We start from the raw sequence: 13,623 nt of genomic DNA, 5'->3' as shown, positions 1-13,623 counted from the left end.
TTTACAAAGCATAAATAACAAGAGGCTAGAGAGACCCTCAAAGCAAACCAGGTTTAGATTCAGAACTTCCCAATCCCAACAGCGATAAGCCAAGCAGGCGGAGTGACAGAACTTTGCTGGCTCTTGACAGATTTGGCAGAGGAAAAATAAAACTTGCTAATGTTCCTAGCCTTAATATTGCACCAAATATACACTATCACCAAGCTTTGTAACGTGCATTCATAAGAAGAGCAAACAGAAGGTGTGATAGTGTTCATTGAGGACTGGGTCTTAACGTTTTCCGAGGGTCATTAACTTCACCAGGTCAGAGTCCAAGCTGAATTTTCTTCTGAGGCTCAAGACGTCGTGGAATAAGATAAACCAGCAAGAATCCATTCTTGCAGGCTGTTGCTGAAGAAATTCTGAGCTATATCAGAAGCAATTGCTGGAATTTTTCATCGCAGGGAAGAGCCAAAAAGGAAAGGCTGAGGGAGGGACACAGCAGGGTTTCTCTGGGAGAGCCAAATCAAAGAGGTAATCTTGGCATTTTCATTTCAAATTAAGCTCCTCTGGCAATACTTTTTCTGGTTTTCATTTTGTTTTATTTCTTGTTTGTTTGTTTGTTTGTTTCTATTATAAAATAACACCTCCATACTGCCAAAAGCAGGAATGGAAATGGACTGTGCTATGAAACAGCAAAACCCGTGCCCTAACGCTGTAATTCTACACTTGCGCATTCATTAGATGATATTCCCTACCGGTAATTAAGCACTTTGTCATGCAGAAGATCTATGCTTAACTCACAGGAGTGAAAATGTAAACAAAGGCATATTGTCATGTCCCTCTTCTGCTCAGCCATGATCCTCCTGGGCCAGTTAATCCAGTTTTATGGCCAGGTTATACCAGCGCTGCAGCACACAGTGGCTGCACCGTGACAGATAAAGGTGCAGAGAAAGGGCCAGCTAGATTAAGGCTCTGCACAGCTCTAATCCTGCCTACACCACTTATTCTCCCGTATCTTCCCATCTCACCCGCAGACTCATCTCAGTCCCACACGCTGCTTCCAAGTCACCTGCAGGAGCTTCTCTTCAGGGAGCATTTGCTCCCAGTACACCTGGTTTAGTCCTTGCCCTCCCGCAGCTTCTGCATGCTGAGCTAGAACCCACAGCCACTGAAAAAAATGCTGTCTGAAAACAAAGAGTTACTGGTTTTTCCAGTAGCTGCTAACCTGCTCTGTGTTTTCTAATTGGCTCTAAGGAGAACTTCCTTCTATTTGGCCACAGGTCTGCTCACCCTCTCTGTGTGAAAGTTGCTCCGGGTCTCTGTCTGCATCTTCTCCAGTTTGGTTCAAATTCATCTCTCTACCTGACGCCTTCCCCAACATGGTATTCATCCCTGTGGCTGTATATCGAAGAAAGCTGGCAAGTCATCTATGATGAATAATCAATCAGGTAAATTTTACCTCTATTTGAATTGTGAGTAATCTGCAAAGAGCTTATGATTTCTACAGACGTATTATTTGATGGTATTTGCCACATAATGCCTGACCGGTGGCTTATTCATGAGCAGATTGCTGGAAACGTTTGAGACAACTAGACACAAAAATGATATGAAGCTTACTCCTATGAGAAGCTGAGCACCCCAGATTCATTTCACAGAAAGACTGAAGTGCAAAACTTGGAGTCATTTGGCCACAGACAGTGAGGCTGCAGTTACGCACATGCTAACATGCTGTGCTGAAGCAGGGCCCGAAGCGGTGCGCATCTTGCAGGACACCCTGTTTCTGTTCTCTGACTGGAGTTGTCTGCTCCGTAAAATGATTTCCTTCAGGGATTTTGCTTTAGAAATACTTCCTGGCAGTGAAAAACAATACAGCGTTCAAAATTAATACACCTGCAAAGGGAAGAAATAGTATTTCGGGATCTTTTAAAGCTCAGCAATAAATCAGTGTCTGTTGTTTTGATTTTGATTCAGATATCTCTTAATTCATAGCCCTCCTTGGCCTCCTCTACTTGTGCCTGTAACCCCAGATTTTCCACGATGGCTATATTGCCTCCCCAATTTCAAATCTCCTGCCAGAATTAATTCAGTACTGTTTCAGAGACAAAAATATATATTTTTGTATTAAGGTGTGGATGCAGGGGACAAAAGAAAGACAGTTTAAGGTGGGAAGACAGGGACAAAAGAATTCTATGATTTAAGCAGAAAGCAGACTAGGAAGGAAAGGAGCCTTTTCACCACACAGCTCTAATGCACAGAGAAATTAAGAACAAACTTATCTGCTCTGCTCCAGCTCCACTACGCCACTCCAATCTGAATCCCTGATGCTGCGTTTCTCACACAATGTCCCTTCTCTCCATCATTTTTTCTTCACATCAGATTTCGCTCTTTCTCAGGGTGCTTCAGTTTCTAGAATGATGTTGGCTGCAGCTTTCTCTTCTGCTCTCCATGTTCCTTCTCTACACTGCAGCAGAGTCCTATGCCTTAAAACAGCCTATCTTTGCCCCACGTGTGTTCAAGCACACCTACCCCAAACCTCCCCATTCCTTTTGCTTCTAGACGGCTCAGATTGTCTCACCTTCAGCTAAACCTGTCTGCATGCCTCTGTTTACTGCTTTTCATGTGTAATACACATCCTTACAGAGAGCTGACATCCTCTCTGCTGCAGTCTCTGTTGCAGTTACAGAGGACACAGTCTCACTTATAACACAATGCAGAGACAAACAGAAAAAGGAAGCCTGTGTCTCCAAAAGCTTGCAATTTGGAGAGATGGCAAGCAGAGAATGAGGGAAAAATAGGAGCAGTAGCTCCTTAGTTGAGGTGGAGAAAGTGGAGATCACATCACGCGCAGCTCCTCCGCTGTCATAGCACAGACACTGGTGGGAGTGGGACCTCGGCCAAGGTGCACTGGTGCTATGCAGTCCAGTCCTTCCACCACAAAACTGTTGGCCTTTCTCCCATGTATTGCTCCCTATCCCCATCCTGTTTCTCAGCACGGAGGGGACAGTCCCATCAGTCGCTGCCCGCTCCTGTGTGATGAGCATCAAGAGCAGCAAAGGGGTGTGGACTGTCCATTGCACGTGCAGGCTCTCATTTTCCCCTGCGCACTCCTCAGGCTTCCTCGGAGAAAACTGCTTTCTAGCTCTGTTTCCATCCTTCTTTTGTTGCCTCTGGATTGGAGAAAGGATGACTCTGAATCTCTCATTGCTGAGAGCTGTGGCTGGTCCTGTGAACCTCCCAGCTAATGAAACCAGCAGAGAAGTTGTGCTATCTCATAAACCTCTACCCCTCCCAGGTGCTAGCTAACTGCTTTTCTGGAGATAAGAACTGGGGCACAGACAAAAAGAAACATGGTTTTCATTTTCATATTAAAAAAAAAGAAAAAACATAACTCAGAACCTTCACACATCCTCAGGAAAGGGAGAGGTAATCACTAGGAGGACACTTATCTTTTCATGTGGGTTTTTCAATCCGTTTCTCCCCCTCTGCTGCTTTGGCTGCATTTACTTTCTCTAGCTTGATTTTTTTATGCATTTCAGTGTCTGTCATCAATGCAGCCTCTGAGCGCCTTCCAGTTTCCATCATTTATATCTTACAAATCACTGACTCAGAAGGTTCAGGAAGTTATTGCTGTGCCTTTTATCAATGCTAAACCAGGGCAGGGGATCCAGGAGTGTGTCCTCAGCCACCTGTGTGGCAGGGCAGTGCAAGAGGAGCCCCCATCTCTCCCTGCTCTGCGGTGATGAAAGGACCCTGTTCAGCTCGCTGAGATCCACAACCTGTCCCTCCTCCCGCAGAGGGACAGGGCTGGGGTCTTGCAGCTTGATTCGGAGCTCCTGGGGAGTGGGATTTCCATTTGCCTGATCCAAGCTGCCGCTCAAAACTGCCACACTTTTTGTCGCTGTTCTCTGCTTCCCACCTCACTGCGAAGGAACACTTGAAAATTTTTCAAGTTTTTAATTAATCCTTGGGAAGTGCTCAGAGATCACAGCGATATATTAGTGGGGCTGCAGCCTGGCAGACCCCATATAGAAGTGATACCATGCCAGAAGGAGGTATGGTTTTCTCCCTGATAGAATAATAGGGCCAAAATCTGAAATGTTTTATGAACAGATAGGCCAAACCTTTACCGTGTTAAGTGAGATGGAGGGAAGTTTAGAAACTTTGTGTGTGTAAATGGTGACCCAGGCCTGGAGGATGCCTCTGAAAAGATCAGGTGAGGAACTCTTGGTATGCATATGCCCTTGGACGTGTAAATGACTTAGCTTAGTATGCATGCCTGAGTTGGCCATTGACAACCAGACCACCGGAAGACCCCGAAAGACCACCAGTAGAAACAAACGTGAATACTCAGGGATATTTACATACTTTAATGAGTTCCAGGAAATAGTGAGAACAAGTGAATTATTTCTTGGAAACCCAATGAATATGTATGGTTTGATTGTATATAATCCCTGTAGCTTGAACAATTCCACCCACACCCTAGGTATAGTGATCCCCTGTGCGTCCGGCGGCAGAATTAAAGAACGCCTGCTTTCTAAAACTCCAAAGTTAATTTTTTTTGACCGACTTTTACAGTAACAGGACAAATTGTGCTTTGCATCTCTGTGAAATAGAGAAACAAGTGCTGGCTGCACTTGTTCCAGCCAGCCCCAGAGCGCGCTTTCTGCTGCAGTCCTCGGGAATGCTTTGGTGCTGCTTACACGAGGAACCAAATTGGTTTTGACCTCAGCGAAGAGGGGGCCAAGAGGGATGCATCTGACACCTTTTAGCAACCACAAGGTTTTCTGTCGAATAGACACAGCCCGCGAGACAAACACACAGCTGGAGTTGGGGTGCTTTTGAAAACATTGTCTTTATTCTCTACCTCCCTTTCTTCCAGGACAGGCGCTTTGCTTATTCCCTCTTCAGAAAGGACTTTTCTGGCACACAGCCTAGCCTGGCTGGAGATTAGGGATTCTCTCTGCCCCTTCATCCTTGAATATTTCCTTTTAATTTCACAGTTTAAATTCCAATTGTGTAATTATATTCTGCCTACCCCAAATTCCTCTGTAATTTCAATTGGACACGGTGTCCTTCACTCTCTAGTCTGAACTCTCGCAGTGCTGTGGGGCACTGTTAAAAGGCTGCCACGCTCCGCTCTGGTCCCATTTCACGTATATGGAGAAAGAGAATGGACCTAGACCCCTTTGAACTAAAACTGCTGCTCCATATAGGCGAGACAGGGCTTGCTATAGAGTGACAAGGCAGTCTTACCCCGTGGCAATACATCGGGCGTTTTTCACAATGCCTCAGTCTGAACAAATTTTTTGAGTAAAAGTCTGTCTGGAGGTATTTCTCCCCCACAACGCATACCCTTTGATCTTAAATAAAGCTGTACGGGGACCCCCCAAAACACTACTTTGCTGAATTTATGTGGCCTGAGAGTACCTGCTTACACCATTTAACACGGCAGAAATGCCATAGTGAATTAATTTAGGTTCAGGGAGCTGTGTAGCAACAAGAGGGTAGGCAGCACAGATGCCTAATTCAGTAAAACACTTTCCAAAAGTGGGCAAATCCCAAGCATTTTAAGACCCAACCCCAATATTTCTTGCAGATTTTGCTCTGTCAGCATTTTCCCTGAATCCCAACCCTGGTGCAAACATCCCGATTTGTTTCATCACGGCGTTTTACATCAATGTGAAAATATTTCTGCTCCTCCTCTCTCCTCTGGCTTTCCTTTTCTCTCCTTACTGTGGCGCGGCTGCTTTGTCGGTGTGCCCGCACGCTGCCCTTCAGGTATCAGAGAGATTCACCCTGCATATTTCCACTGCCTCCTGCTGTGGTCTTCTGTGGAAGCTCGTGGGGAAGAGGGAGAAGGGGAGGCAGCGTGTTGCGATGGGTGAATCCTCCTCGATCAGTCTGTCTGCCTTTGGAATAAACTTCCTCGCCAAGTACAAGTTCTGTGGCAGGCTCATCACAAGGAGACGCTCACCTGCTTTAAAACCTTTATAGGCAGCTCAGCAAAACGCAGTGGGTTTACTGGAGAAACGGGAATTATTTCATGCAGGTCCTTGCTGGCAGTGCTGTATCTACATGAACCTCTGTCACTTTGACTTTTGATGGGACTTCGGCTTCATATATACTGCAGGTTTGGTCCTGCTCCCCAGGGAAGCCTTTACGCCTACTTCCATGGCAGCAGACCTGAGGCTGCTGTTTGTGTCTCTGGCACGCAGCACATAGCTGGGGTGAGATCAAGTAGACCATATTTCCATGTTTCCTTGGTTAGCTTATACTGTTAAAAGTGAGTTGTTGTTAGGAGGAAACAGAGCATGTAATAACTAGAGTTGGGTTTTGTTTGGCTTTGAGTCATAAATCTTAAAGGAAAGGAAGGAGCCATCACGTTCATCCCCAAGTTTGTCATACAATCAGCAAGGGGCAAGGCAGTAGTATGGGCAAGAAAATGAAACATGTGAAGGTACAAGTGCCAGCGGGGGGAAGTCACTGTTGCTTATTGTCAGTTTTGGTGTGACACAGAAAGTTCAGCTAATCCTCTTAGTTACAGAGACACACGGGTGGGGGGAGATTGTTATCTCAAGCAATTTGCTGGCTCTACTCCTTTTTTCCTTCGAGTTTCTTTTCGCCTAATTGAGCAGCATTTCTTCCCGGGACTGGTTTGCAATAATCCTGGGGCCTCATCAGGGAAAACGCTAACAAATATAGAAGGGGGAAGCAGCCTGAGCGGGGCAGCTATCGCCACAAGTTTCTCTCTGTGGAAGGGCATCAGATTTGCCTCCAAGTGGCGAGGGTGAAAAATGAGATAAAGATTCGAAGCGGTATGGAGCATGTTGGTCAGAGCCAGCGATCACTAGGAGAGGCGTGTCTCGGTCCGAGCTGCAGGGACAGGTAATGAGCAGCACCCAGGAGCTGCAGGGTCTGAGGTGGAGCAGGGTGAGGGCTTCACCATCGCCCATCACAAACGCGTGGGCTCCACTTTCATTGCCAAAGGGAAGTGTCTGCGGTAAATCTAATCAAGAGTCAAAAGGTGAAGGAGAACAATAATAACCTGGGAGGTTTGTTTTTATTTATCCAGGAGATAAGGATTCAGCTACAGGCATTGAATGAGAAAAAGCCGCCTTGTTCAGAGCAGACAATTATTCCACCCACGCTCTCTCATCATCAAGGTTTTAGTATTATAATACTCAGGGTATTTAAAAATTTCTCAGCCCGAGGGCCAGCAATGTTTGTGCAGGTGCTCTGCCAGTTGCCACAGGTGTCATTTTACAAAAGACCTGAATAATTACATGGTATAGTCCTGAAGATGGCAGCAGCTGGGAGCCATTCTTCATCAGCCTCCCAGCACTGTGATGCTGGAGCAGGGTTGGTGTTACCAGCAGGAGGACACATTTGAAAATCACAGCTCCTGAAGGGCTTCATTCATTTCCTGAAGGCTTAAGACTGTTTCCAGCACTGTGACCTTATGTCCCAGGAAAGTGAGGGCTCTGGTTCCCAAGCCCTAGTGACTCACCCCGGAGAAGTTGAAGAAACTGCTGTCTTCAACCCACCTTGCTGAGGTGCCGCAGGGAGTTAACCCAAAGAAGAGGTGGCTGGACAAATGGTGTGTCCACTGCTAACCATTTCAGCTCATAGCCTGATGCACCAATGTAAACCACCACTGCTACCACTTTACTCCGATATCCTGGACCGAGAAATGCAGAAAGGAGTGATTTAATCCAGGATCATATCAACATATATCACTGTGGAGAATAAGGAGTTTATTGCCCGCAGCTGGGGAGATGGGTTACCTTGCCAGCTAGGGCAGCTAAATCCAACAGAGTCTGTTAGTCAGAGCTGTCAGACGGGAGAGAACGGGCCAGAACAGACAGCACTCACCAAGCAGCTGTAAAACAAGTAGTGCAGTGCTTTTAAGAAAAAAGATGTTCTTCCGATGTCCTGCTAGCACAGGACAAGGAAATGGCAAGTTTGCTGTGTACATCACACCTTTCTGGTTGAATGTGAGTTCTTTGGCTAATGTGGGGCCTGGGACCACCTGTGGGCTCGCAGCTCCACAGGGTACCTGTCTGTGTCTGGATTTGGCCTGACCGTGGTCCTGTGGCACACACTCGGTGCTTGTGTGCTGGTTTCCAAACAAAGGAAACGTCAGGGGTGGGTCGAACGAGTCACAGTGCATTATGCCAGGCTTTTGGTTCAGATGCTTGGAGGGTGAGGGCCATGTGCTGTGTTTTGTGCCTTCAGGTCACTTTGGACAGAGTTTCTGAGACTCTGCTGGATGCCTGCATAAGGGTAATAACTGCATTTCCTTACTTCACGTAGATATTGTGAGAATAAATGCATTTAGCAGTGTAATTACCAGATGCTACAGAGGTGAGGCACCTTCAATAGCTTTCTTTCAGTTCTTTTGTTTTTTTAAAGATATGGGTAAAAAGACATGGGCATTTGATCAAAGCCAGAATTTGCTTTCCCAGACTGTTCTAGTTTATAGTTACGTTGTGCAGGGGAGCAGGGGCAGAAAGACAGCAACTTGCATCCATGCTTCATGTGTCCAGCATGCGTGATGACCTCCCTGGGAGCCTGCAGTGCTTCACATGGCGCAAGGGGCAAGGAAAGGACAGGAATTACTGCGTTCAAAGATTCGTCCCTTCCTCATGCAGGTCTGCACAGCTAGCTAGCTGCATGCGGGAGTACACCGTGCTCTTTAACCCTATCAGCGAGCATTTGGGTTTGTAACGCTGAAAACGCTTGGGAAAGTCACGTGTGTTTTAGCCACATGGATACGCTTCCTGCATCCTACTCTGTAGCATCAGACTGCAACTCTGACAATGATGGAGCGTTCGTAGTTGTGGAAAGTGTAAAGCAATTATAAGCGTATTAATTATATACATAATGACTTTTAAAATTGTGTTTAATAAATACTTTAATAAATACCTTGTGTTTTAGATATGGAACTGTTTTCTGTTAGTCAGAAAACCAATGTCTAAAGCCGCTAGAAGAAAGAGGCAGAATTGCCAGCTGAATATCATGAATGAAAAAACATTCACCACTGTGACCAGGGCCAACATATTTCCCAGTGGCAGCTCCCTGTCTTCCCCTAATTCCCCCCTCCCTTTCCCCTCCCTCCTCAGATGCACACGCAGGCACTATGGGAGGAATGACAGCTGTTCTTCATGGAATGACAGCCCAGGGATATTGCATCCTCCCTTAAAAAAAAAAAAAAAGACAGGCAAGGTACAGAATAAGGTCAGTGAAGGGAGACAAAGGGGTCTCCCAGAGATGGCAAAGGGTAATTTATTGACAGATGAGATAGACGTTACTACAGAAAAATATTAAATGGATTCTTTTCCCCTGTCTTTAGAAAGGGGAAAAAAAAAAAGTGGGGAAGGGTTAGGAAGGATAGATGCCAGAAATAGAGACAAATTTCCCAGGAGAGGAAGGAGAAATCCTGAAGGAAATTAGGATCATGATACAGAAAATAATAATAATAATAATAAATCTGAAAAAAAAAGAGCATCTGAAAAGCTAAGAAATTCTGCGTGGAAACGACAAAAAAGGGCAGTGGAGAAGGAACACCACCACTAACAGCGGCACCGCTTCAAAGGCACTGTGAAAGAAAGAAGTGCTGGTAAAACAGAGCCTGATTAAAAGCCAGCGTTTGAAAAGGGCTGTCGGGAAATTGCAGAGCTGTGCACGCGCCCGACGTCAGCCGTGAGGAAGACTGCGGGAGCACTAATCAAAGTGAGGCCGAGGGAGCATATGGAGCACAGAGATTTTATTAAGGACAGTCGTGAACCGGGGCTCGTATAATGGGAGCAGCCGAGCTCAGGAGATGGGAGGGAAGAAAAGGCCAGGTCTTCTGGTGCAATAAACCAGCGTAGCGCTGTCAACTTTGACAGTGTGTGAGTCCCTGCTGCAAGGAAAAGAACTGAGTGGAAAGCTTAAATAGTGGGTGTTGATATTGTAGTTGCTCTGGCCTAGAGTAGTAGATTTCCCCAAAATAATTGTGCAGGAGAGGACAGGAAAAAACACCGGACCGATGTGCTCTAGTTGGGGTTCTCTAAGTCCATTCTGCCCCCGGTTGAGACAGCAGGATACCAAGGACATGTTCTTACAGCTTGTGACATGAGGAGAGCTTATTTTCACCAGTTTTCACCAGTCAGGGCCTGATGAATGCCTGAGGAGTCACCAGGAAAAGTTTCCACCAAGATAAAAGCAACAGAACAAAAGAAATATGATGGAGAACAGATTTAACTTATAAGCAGGCTAGTTTTAAGCCAAACCGTGTCTTATTCTGCTCTTTTTGTGAGGAACCTGGTTTTATGGTGTGTAACAGTCCGTGTAGTAGAGTAAGGGAGGGGGAGCGTTCATCCCGGCCCTGCGGCTGCCATGCTCAGGGCTGAGGGAAATATAAGCCAGTGTACATTGCGCTTGGAGCTTCGGTACTCCAGAGGCATTGGCAGGCTTTTTGGGAAAACAGGACAAAACAAAAAGACTGAGTCTGCTCCAGTCTTACGGTGGAGTTTTATGTTGGTGCATCTGAGGATTTGCCCGAGACAGAGTCATGATGACTCCTTCATCTCAGAGACAGCGATTTGGGTGGCCACAGGGCAGTCACTAACACCATTCCCTCACCTCTACCAAAAGATGAATTTTATGTCAAATCAACACACTGATCTGACGTGCCCCACGCCCACGCTGCTGCTAGATGTGATGTCAGAGATGTGATGCCTGTGTGCTGCCCTGACGTTATCCTGGATTAGTCCTAAACACGAGACTGCAACAAAGTTCCTAAACACGAGACTGCTTCTTTCCAGCCTGATCCCACAGCCCTGACCTCTACCTGAGGTTCTGACTCCGACCCTTCCCCACAGACAGGACACGGCCTGTGAGCAACAGCTGTGGGCAGGCGCTTTTCCCGCTCAGCATTCAGGCATCTCAGAAGATGGCAGATGGAGCTTTAGTGTGCCAGGAGAAGCCGAATCTGTGTGCGTGTGGACGTGGAAGGCTCTTTTCCTTCACTATCAGCTGTTCTGGGGTGCTGCTAGCAAGTTCCATGTCAACTATTTCCCCTGGAATGGATTATTTCAGTGGTCTTTGGGCCAGAAAGATGAAGTGCAGCTTGGCGGTTGGCGGTCAGGAGCGCTCACATGGGAGGGGATAAGCCTGCACTAATGAACCCTTAACTCTCTCACATTGTATATTCTCTGGAAAAAGGCCTGGAACATATGTCTCCCCCTCTCCGGCGAACGCCTTAATCACTAGTTTAGAGTCACGCTTGTGCTCTCTTGAGGCCAGCGAGTATTTAATTGTGCCACGTACAGCTGAGTGATTGCTCAGGGAGAATGACTTTGTTAGTGAGATGAATTTTCAGTCTTTTGAACTTTTCCAGCAGACTTCCTCTATTCTTGTACAACGTTGGGCTCAGCTTCTGGGTCTCAAATACCCTCAGATGCATCTCTTTCTCCCAACCTGGGCCCACTTTGTTCATTTAATTTGTACCTCGTTTAGGGTGAGAACATCTTGAATTGTGCTCTGTGCCATATTATTACAATGGAGCCTGGGTGCTGGTGAAAACCTCTGGATGCTAATGGAGGAAACGTACATAACATCTTTAGCTGTTACTCTATCATATAGAAACGTCCAAAAGGATGCTGAGACATAAAAAGAGGTCGTAAAGGGGAAATATCTGGAAGTGTTCAGCATGGATATCAGGGGGGAAAAAAAAAAAAAAAAAAAAACAGGAAAAAAAAAAAAAAACTTCACCACAAAGGGGAGGATAAGTCTGTCTGCATCAAGGCTAGAAATGGTCATCAGGCACAGCTCTTCAATAGTGTTATGATAGGCAGAGGTGGCCCAGTTCTCTTCATGAAGAAGGTTTGTAGTTGTAGGGGTAAAGTTAACCACTGGTTTAAAGTGTTCATTTTCTGTGTGACAAAGAAAGTATAACAATTATTGGAAAAAGGGAGGAAAATGAGCTAGAGGCAAAAAACAAACAAAAAAAAAAAAACACCTGTTCCTGTCCCCCCATGTATAAAATGGAGGGTATGTTCCCTATTAACTTCAGCAACCAACACTGCAAAAAATATTTGACACCATCACGTAGAAAACGCCACTCTATCTTCGAAATTCAACATCAGTACTTTTTTCTTAATTGGACAAATTTTTTGAAAACACGGGTCTGACTTCTCAGAAACACTTTTGATGGTCTCTGCCTGTTTCTAATGCTTTTGTAGTGGAATAGCTGTGATTTCCTTTTTGCAAAACAGAGACTATTTCACTGAAAATTTCTAGGAGAAAAATCATTTCCACTTAGCAATAGCATTAAAGCCCTTGAATTGGGCCACATTTTGCTGCCAATGCAGTTTCAGGGATACTTGGAAAATATTTTGAACAGCAGGGAGGAAAACTGATTACCAATACACAGTCTCTAAATGGTGTGAATACTATGGGTTATTTTCCCTTTGACTGTTTATGGCCTGTTTACAGTATAATCACACCGAATCAGGTCATAACATGGCTTTTTTTTTTTCTTTTTCTTTTTGAGTGAAAATAGAATCTAGCATCATTTTTTATTTACTGCAGCTCCCCCAAAGAGCTAAGGAATTTCCAGGTGCTAAGCAAAGATGCTCTCTTATCCAAGGCATTCATAACTGAAGGAGAGATGAGGAGAAAGGTGACTAGGAAAAATAATAGGCAAGTTATTCACAATTTCTATGCACTTGAAATAGCTGCATTGTTGTCATCATGGCAGAAATGGAGTTATAAAGGGGACTTAGTTGTGGATAGAGGAGAGAGATTGCAGATGACGTGAGGGGTTATTTTATGGTATATAGCTGTCATCAGACCGAGCTGCGGACACATGTATGAGATCAGTCCAGAGAAATAATATTCCTATCACCCCATCCATACCAGGCAGTGGCACTGTGTTATGGGATTAGAAGAAAATACTTAGTTGTTTGAACTTGTAAATGGCAGCGTAAAAGGGTAACAGCTCTGTCGTGCTACAGATTGCCTGTTAGATTGTTCAAGTAAAAGGCTCACCCACGTATCTGCTCAGCAGAGAAAATCTGGCATGAGAAATAGCCAGCACTAAAATCCTACATTTCTAGCATCCCTTGTAGCCAGTGGGGGGGGAAATCTTTCAGCTAGCACTGAGAAAGCCTGGGCATGGGTCACCCATGGAAGCAGAAAACGCAAAGCTCTGCCAGAGGTCTACTGCTGGAAAGAAACGTCCCAGCCACCTCTCCAGGGAGCCTATAGGAAAAATAATATTGCTTCCAGTGTTAAGAAGGACGACTACAGAAACAAACAAACAAAAAGAACTCTTTACTAAGCTGATCCCTAGGATTTAGCAAAGGAGATGCTTTCCAAGAGACAGACTTTTTTTTCTATTGTTTACAATATGGTGCTATCTCACAACTGGGATTCCTTTTTGTTGTGAGGAAGAAATGAGCTTGAATGAGAAAATACTCATTGGTTTAGATTATCTTACTAATGACCCTCCTATTTCTTTTTCTTTCATTTGAGACCCTGACCTGTCAGATAAGCTTTCTGCTCTACCTGGGATATATGAGCAGCCATCCCTGTTCATATGAAGGTGACGAGGTCCTACAGAGGAATGCCTGGCTTTAGGTTCCCAAATCCTTT

At 45.3% G+C, this 13,623-nt stretch overlaps 1 long non-coding RNA gene across 1 annotated transcript; it reads left to right on the top strand.

Annotated features, from left to right (window-relative positions):
• Window positions 1-7,309: 7,309 nt before the first annotated feature.
• On the top strand, window positions 7,310-9,283 carry LOC137861158 (uncharacterized). Its single transcript, XR_011099425.1, has 2 exons — window positions 7,310-7,976; window positions 8,218-9,283. It is a non-coding gene; the product is annotated as an uncharacterized lncRNA (long non-coding RNA).
• Window positions 9,284-13,623: the final 4,340 nt, after the last annotated feature.

This window comes from Anas acuta, chromosome 1, assembly GCF_963932015.1.
Source record: "Anas acuta chromosome 1, bAnaAcu1.1, whole genome shotgun sequence".
Classification (NCBI taxonomy): Eukaryota; Metazoa; Chordata; class Aves; order Anseriformes; family Anatidae; genus Anas; species Anas acuta.
Note: the sequence above shows the minus strand (reverse complement) of the source record. Positions and strands in the feature narration are given on the sequence as shown.